Source organism: Lepisosteus platostomus, chromosome 1 (genome assembly GCF_059453375.1).
Source record: "Lepisosteus platostomus isolate fLepPlt1 chromosome 1, fLepPlt1.hap1, whole genome shotgun sequence".
In the NCBI taxonomy this organism is placed as follows: Eukaryota; Metazoa; Chordata; class Actinopteri; order Semionotiformes; family Lepisosteidae; genus Lepisosteus; species Lepisosteus platostomus.
In genome coordinates this window covers 65249172-65255980 of record NC_142611.1, presented here as the reverse complement: position 1 = coordinate 65255980, position 6809 = coordinate 65249172, and positions in this window count along the sequence as shown.

Here is a 6809-nt window from a genome sequence, read left to right as displayed (position 1 = left end):
TTAAGAGGGTGGCACAGTGATGCTGTGGTTAGCATTGCTGCCTTGTAGAGATGGATAGACCTGGGCTACTATCTGCGTGGAGTTTGCATGTTCTCCCCATGTTCGCGTGGGTTTGCCCTGGGTGCTCCAGTTCCCACCAGTCCAAAGACATGCTGGGGGGTTGATTGGCTTCTGGGAAACTGGTGTGTTTGTGTCTGCCTGCTCTGCGATGGGCCGGTGTCCTGTCCAGAGTGTGTTCCCTCTTGCGCCTATTGCTTGCCAGGTTAGGCTCTGACTTTCCGGTGACCCAGTACTGGATAAACGAGTTCAGAAAATGGATGGATGGGCTACTTGATTAATTGTGAGCTGTTGTCATGCATTTGGCAGCACTGTAACTGGTCTATCAGTCCCAGTAAAGCAGTGTGATCCTGCGAGGGAGCAGGGTGACGGGAGCGAGCAAGAGAGTCACGCTGTTTGACAAGAGGTGGGTTCAGGCTGAGGTCGCGATGACATCATGGCCCGTTCTGAGGAAACTTTATACAGCAGAGCCATAGAGACTGGAGCACTTTTCATTGGACACACATGTGGCAGAGTGTGTGCACACACACCCTGATAGGGCACAATGCACACGCATTGCATCAACAACAAACAAACAAGGAATTTCAAAATGTCCAGAGACTGGGGCAAGACTCCTCAGCCTCCACAACAGTCTTGTGGGCTCCTGGCCTGAGGGTCGTGGGTTCAGCTCCCAGGTGGCAGGCCTGACACTGGACCCAGAATGCTCCTGCAAACTGAGCTGTTTAAAGTTACAGAAAGGGGTCGCTGTAGCCCCCACCTCTGATGAAAGTGGCAGACAGAAAATTGGGACACGAGAAGAGGCTGTCTGATAAGGCTTGGTAGATTGCTGTGTGCTTACTGAAGGGGGGCTTCAGGCTGCCATTTCTTGAATAGTCCTGGGGCTGCAATGAGTTGGCATTATTCCAGTTCCTGTCTCTCTCTGTCCCCTGTCCCAGTCTCTCTTTGTCCCTGTCTCTATCTGTCCCCTGTCCCTGTCTCTCTCTTTCCCATGTTCCAGTCTCACTCTGTCCCCGTCTTGAGCAGTCTGCTGTGTGAGAGAGAGAGTGCTCTCACTGTCCCCTGTCTCTCTCACTGTCCCTGTCTCTCTCTGTCCCCTGTCCATGTCTTGAGCAGTCTGCTGTGTGAGAGAGAGAGTGCTCTCACTGTCCCCTGTCTCTCTCACTGTCCCTGTCTCTCTCTGTCCCCTGTCCCTGTCTTGAGCAGTCTGCTGTGTGAGAGAGAGAGTGCTCACACTGGGCCCTGTCCCAGTCTCACTCTGTCCCTGTCTCTCTCTGTCCCCTGTCCCTGTCTCTCTCCCTGTCCCTGTCTCTGTCTGTCCCCTGTCTCTCTCACTGCCCCAGTCTCTCTCTGTCCCTGTCTTGAGCAGTCTGCTGTGTGAGAGAGAGAGTGCTCACACTGGGCCCTGTCCCAGTCTCACTCTGTCCCTGTCTCTCTCTGTCCCCTGTCTCTATCCGTCCCCTGTCCCTGTCTCTCTCCCTGTCCCTGTCTCTGTCTGTCCCAGTCTCTCTCTGTCCCTGTCTTGAGCAGTCTGCTGTGTGAGAGAGTGCTCACACTGGGCCCTGTGTGTCTGTTTTTTTCCAGGCTGTTTTTTCACGGCTGCGGGAATATTAATGTGTAAATTGTGACGAGGTGGGATAAGGCTGAATGAATGGTTTCCTTCATTGCTAAACGACCGTGTTTAACTTTATACCCCAAACTGACAGCTGCCCCCCCCTCTCTGCGTTTACTTTTCTGTTTTCAGCTCTCTTCATCCCTCCCTCTCTGCCTGTCTTTTCTCCTTCAGCACTTTTCCCCTTCACTCCTCCATCTGCTCCTCCTCTCCTCACTCTCCTCTTTTCCCACTCTCCCCTCCTCTCTCCACCCTTTCCTCTCTCCCCTCCTCTCTCTCCCTCTCCTCTCTTCATTCTCCCCCCTCTCCTCCCTTCTTCCCTCTCCTCTCTCTCCCCCTCTCTCTTCTCCTCTCCCCTCTTCTCCCTCTTCCCTCTCCTCTCTCCCCCCTCTCCTCTCTCTTCCCCCTTCTTCCCTCTCCTCTCTCTCCCCCTCTCCTCTCTCCTCTTCCCCCCTCTTCTCTCCTCTCTTCTCCCTCTTCCCTCTCCTCTCTCCCCCCTCTCCTCTCTCTTCCCCCTTCTTCCCTCTCCTCTCTCTCCCCCTCTCTTCTCTCTCCCCCTCTCCTCTCCCCTCTTCCCCCCTCTCCCCTCTCCTCTCTCTCCCCCTCTCCTCTCCCCTCTTCCCCCCTCTCCCCTCTCCTCTCTCTCCCCCTCTCCTCTCCCCTCTCTCGGTTCTTGAGCTTGCAGTGAGCTGTGTCAGTGTGCAGTGTGTCTCTCAGAAACTTGCACACAGCACACAGACTCACATGACATCAATCTGGAGGGAGGGAAACAGTGATCTCATTACAGACGACTTGTTTCTGATTAAAACCTGCCGCGGCCGAGGCCCCCCCCCCCAGCCTCAGGCACACACCATTCTGTGGTTTATACTGTTTCCAACTGGGGCCCTCTTTTAGCTATCCCAAAACGAACAGCCTCTTTCCCTCTCTCGCTCCGTCTCCCTCTCCCCCAGGTCTATCTCTCTTTCACCTTTGCCTGCCCCGGTCTTTCTCAGTCAGCTGGAGAGACTGTCGATCAGTCTGTCTGGCAGTGGGCAGCAGTGGATTCGAACCGTGTGTGTGATTTAGCCTAGTGAGATTTTCACAAATCTTGCGTTCCTGCGGCGCAGAGCTGGGAAACCGGTTGGGTCTGCAGACTTCACCGAAAAGAGAGGATGAGGAAACACTGCAGGAAATTTGAAAACATTTTGACAAACTTTGACAAACCCGGCCAACACCTGCTCGATGAGATTTAATATAGTCAAGTGCAGAGTGTTGCATGCAGGTAGCAGAAAAATAAACAGATAAAGATGGGGAAACACTGAGCTAAGAGGCCACTTATGCAAGAAATAAATAAATAAGGCAAACAAATTGTTGGATACACGGTTTAAAGCATGGAATTTAAATTAAGGGATGTTGTATTAAAATTATACAATGACCTAGTACAACCTTATTTAGTGTGTTGTTTACAAACTTGGTCACCGCTTTACAAATAAAAGATGTAGCTGCCCTGGAATCAGTCCAGAGAAAAGCAACCAGACTCATTCCTGGGCTTAAAGGAATGTCCTGTCCTGAGGAGCTGAATCTTTTCAGTCTTGAACAGAGCAGGCTAAGATAGCACTGCACTGACAAATTGGACTTGTAACTAGAGCTAACCAGAGCACACAGATGGAAATTACTGGGACAGGGCAAAAATGGACTTTTTAGTTTGTAAGACTGAAGGAGTCTGAAGTGATGATGGCAGTATTGCCATCTTTTAGTTTGATCAGATAACAAAAGCTAGCCAGGTCTGGTTCTGGTTGGTACTGGGATAGGTTACTGCTGCTGTGGACCAGTAGGTGGCGCTCTTTACTCTGGACTCGAATTTCCACACCAATGTCCCAGTATGATGACTTGTAGGAAGTGCCACCTTTCAGATGAGACATTCAGGTAAGGTGCTGACTACTTGATCATTCAAGATCTCCTGTTTGTAAAATAATTGGTGTTAACCCCAGGGAAGCTTAATTTCACTCTGGGTTTGTAAAATCTGGAATCTCTCAGGTTTTCCCTAATTTCAAGTCTTTCTCCTCCCCTTGATCTGCTGTGCAGTGGGGCTGCTGGTGCAGACTGGCTGCTGTGTGTCTCCCAGGTGGGGCTGCTGGTGCAGACTGGCTGCTGTGTGTCTCCCAGGAGGGGCTGCTGGTGCAGACTGGCTGCTGTGTGTCTCCCAGGTGAGCTGCTGGTGCAGACTGGCTGCTGTGTGTCTCCCAGGTGGGGCTGCTGGTGCATCGAATGGTCTCTTCCTCTCATCACTAACCTTTCTTGTGTTCTCCATGTAGATAGTGAGAAAGAGAGAGAGGAGGGAGAGAGAGAAATAATTTGTCTTCATTCTCTGCATGAGTCTGCAGCCCAGACACTCCGATCATAAATCTCCAGACCCCCTCCTCCCAGCACACTCCACTGACACTGAAACACAAACAGTGCTGACCTCTGACCCTGCTACTGATACACACGCACTCAGACTGACGCGGAGGTGTGCTCATTCCCATTGACAGGATGCCAGGCCCTCTGCAGTTCTCTCAGAGAAGACCAGCAAGATTCGCAACAGACACAAAGCAAAATGCTTTTAGTCTGATTGCAGAGCAATTTTAGTGTCATTGAGATAGGCACACAACCTGTATACCATATAGACATATGGTAGTGAGAAGGGAATATTGGGACCTTGTATTTGGAGCAAGGTAACTCATTTATTGAGTGTATAAGATATGTTTTTTAAGCTTTATGTATCACACAGTGATCCTTCTTCTACATTTGTTGAACACTTATTCAGCTGAACAAAATGTTCAAGTCTAGTTGTGTCCAGTCCTGGTCTTGGGGGTCAGTGTGTCTACATGGTGTCCAGTCCTGGTCTTGGGGGTCAGTGTGTCTACATGGTGTCCAGTCCTGGTCCTGGGGGGTCAGTGTGTCTACATGGTGTCCAGTCCTGGTCCTGGGGGGTCAGTGTGTCTGCAGGGGGTCCAGTCCTGGTCCTGGGGGGGTCAGTGTGTCTGCAGGGTGTCCTGTCCTGGTCTTGGGGGTCAGTATGTCTGCAGGGTGTCCTATCCTGGTCTTGGGGGTCAGTATGTCTACAGGGTGTCCAGTCCAGATCTCCTTAAAGAAGCACCTGAACAACTGGGAGAAGCTGTTCAACTGGTCAAATTAATCCAGTAAAATGATTAGCTGTTTCAGGTCATTCAGACACAGGCCTGGAGAGCCCTGTCCTGGAGTGGGAGGTGTGGCAGCTGGCTCTGCTCTTAACAACCTTAACCAGCTCCTTCTTGACTAACTCAACAGCTTCTCCCAGTTCCTCAGGTTCTGCTGCTTCAAGGAGATGTACTGTAGAAAAACAAGACTGGAGCTCAAGCACTCTGGTCTGAGATGCAGAGATACACTGATCCCATTGTTAGAATAATTGTTCAGGTCCTCACTTAGGTGGTGCCATGTTCAGCAAATGTTGATGATTTCTTTTATTCACTAAACGTCATTTAGTCATTTTTAAAAGCACCAGAAAATATTTGTTGTTTTTTTTCTGGAGCATTTGAATATTGGACAGAAAAGAAGTGAGTCATCTCTCCTTACACTGTGTCCACTCAGACTCTGTGTGTCTCTGGGCATCTAGCATGATCTGGGCTCGCCTGTCTCTGTGTCCAGACTGTGTCTGCATTGGTTCAGCATCTGTCTTTTCTGGAGGACACTTTCGTCTTGACCACAGTGCAGGTTCCCCCTATAGAGTACAGCAGCACTCTGTAACTTTGTTTTGACATTTCTTACCAGTGCACCAACATGCAGACCCTGCACTGAGACAGATATACTGACACACACACCCTCTTTCTCTCTCTGTGATTCTGTTTGCCTGCCTTCGCCTCAGTGTGGGTGAGTAAACCACTTCCTGTTGACTCCGCTGGGTACCTGAGAAGGACCCAGCTAGAGCCACTGGTTGGAAATGGGCGTCTATCTCGCTGCCTGACTGCAGAGCCATGTGCATGTTTTATCTGAGCGTGAATGTGTCTGTGGTTTGTTTTCTGTCAATGTATGTGTGTGAGTGTGAATGCTTGTTTATGTGTGTGTCAGTCTCTGCAGTGTCTGTAGTGATTGTCTGGTATGTGTTGTGTGTGTGTGATTGCCTGGGGCTGTCTGTGTGGTCGGGCAAGTTTAATGACATTGCTGCGTTAGCTCTTCAAACTTGACATGTACCCGACACACCCTGCAGAGAAACAGGCTAAGACAGACACCCGCCCTCCTCCCATGTCCGTCTCTCTCCCCTATCCCTCCCTTTCTCCCTCTCTCTCAGTTCCTCAGTTCTAGCTGATAGCTCAGACAGCCTCTGTCTCTCACAGCTTCTCAGCTCAAATCACTGCCTCACACTGTTTTCCTCCCTCACAATCCCTTTCTCTCCTCTCTCTGCCTCTCAGTTTCTCAGATCTAACCACTGGTTCACACTGCCTCCCTGTCTCTCCAGTCCTCTAATCTGACCACTGGTTCACACTGCCTCCCTGTCTCTCCAGTCCTCTAATCTGACCACTGGTTCACACTGCCTCCCTGTCTCTCCAGTCCTCTAATCTGACCACTGGTCCACACTGTCTCTCTCCTCTCTCCAGTCCTCTAATCTGACCACTGGTCCACACTGTCTCTCTCCTCTCTCCAGTCCTCTAATCTGACCACTGGTCCACACTGCCTCCCTGTCTCTCCAGTCCTCTAATCTGACCACTGGTCCACGCTGTCTCTCTCCTCTCTCCAGTCCTCTAATCTGACCACTGGTCCACACTGTCTCTGTCCTCTCTCCAGTCCTCTAATCTGACCACTGGTCCACACTGCCTCCCTGACTCTCACTCCAAATCAAAGACTCTTATTGTGTTTCAACCTGTAAGTGCAGTGACTGAGCTGTGATTTAAGATGTCTCAGCAATCGGCCCTATAATCACCTTTCTATGAGAGGTGTTAACCTCTTGTTCTTGGTGTCATTATTTCCATTTTGCTGTATGTCTCCTTCTCTCCCTCCATCAGTCTCTTCCTCTTGGTCTCTCTTCGTCTTTTCATTCCACTTAGGTTTTTGTCCTCTGTCTTTTGCCCTCCGCCCCCGCCTCCACTACGCTCTATAAATTCCAAGGGAGTTTATCTGCGATCAGTGTGTTTTCAGATTTGCAGCAATC